This window comes from Pterocles gutturalis, unplaced genomic scaffold (assembly GCF_000699245.1).
Source record: "Pterocles gutturalis isolate BGI_N339 unplaced genomic scaffold, ASM69924v1 scaffold8303, whole genome shotgun sequence".
NCBI lineage: Eukaryota > Metazoa > Chordata > Aves > Pterocliformes > Pteroclidae > Pterocles > Pterocles gutturalis.
In genome coordinates, this window is record NW_010117950.1 from 24,041 (window position 1) to 24,421 (window position 381).

Sequence of the window (381 nt, forward strand, 5' to 3'; positions counted from 1 at the left end):
CCGGGCACCGCCGTGGCTGCACGGGCAGCTCCCTGCTCCCAGGTGAAGGTCATCGCGGAGTTAGCGCTTTCACCTGCTTTCAGAGGAGATAACAAAGTGATATTTGAAGGCATTCTGCTGCCTGCCAAGTCTTCTGTCTCAGCGCTGGCTGATTGAATCCTTCCCCTGATTGCACACCCCCGCTGGAGACGCTCCCCCGGCTCCTCGCAACTCCTGACTCAGAGGAAATCTCCCCGGTTACCCTGATGGGAGCTGCCTCCCAGCTCCAGCCGGGAACCCTCCCAGTGGTTTGGTTTGGGTTTTTTTCTGAAGTGCTGGCTATGTTTATGGCTCCAAAAATATTTCACAGAATCACAGAATGTTAGAGATGGGGAGGGACCT

General features: G+C 55.6%; 1 protein-coding gene across 1 annotated transcript in view; it reads left to right on the plus strand.

Moving 5' to 3' along the window:
- Nucleotides 1-381, plus strand: part of LOC104463611 (disabled homolog 2-interacting protein-like) — a gene marked incomplete at its 3' end in the record, with an annotated part of 26,713 nt that overhangs the window by 17,562 nt on the left and 8,770 nt on the right. The gene's annotated exons all lie outside the window — the stretch shown is intronic.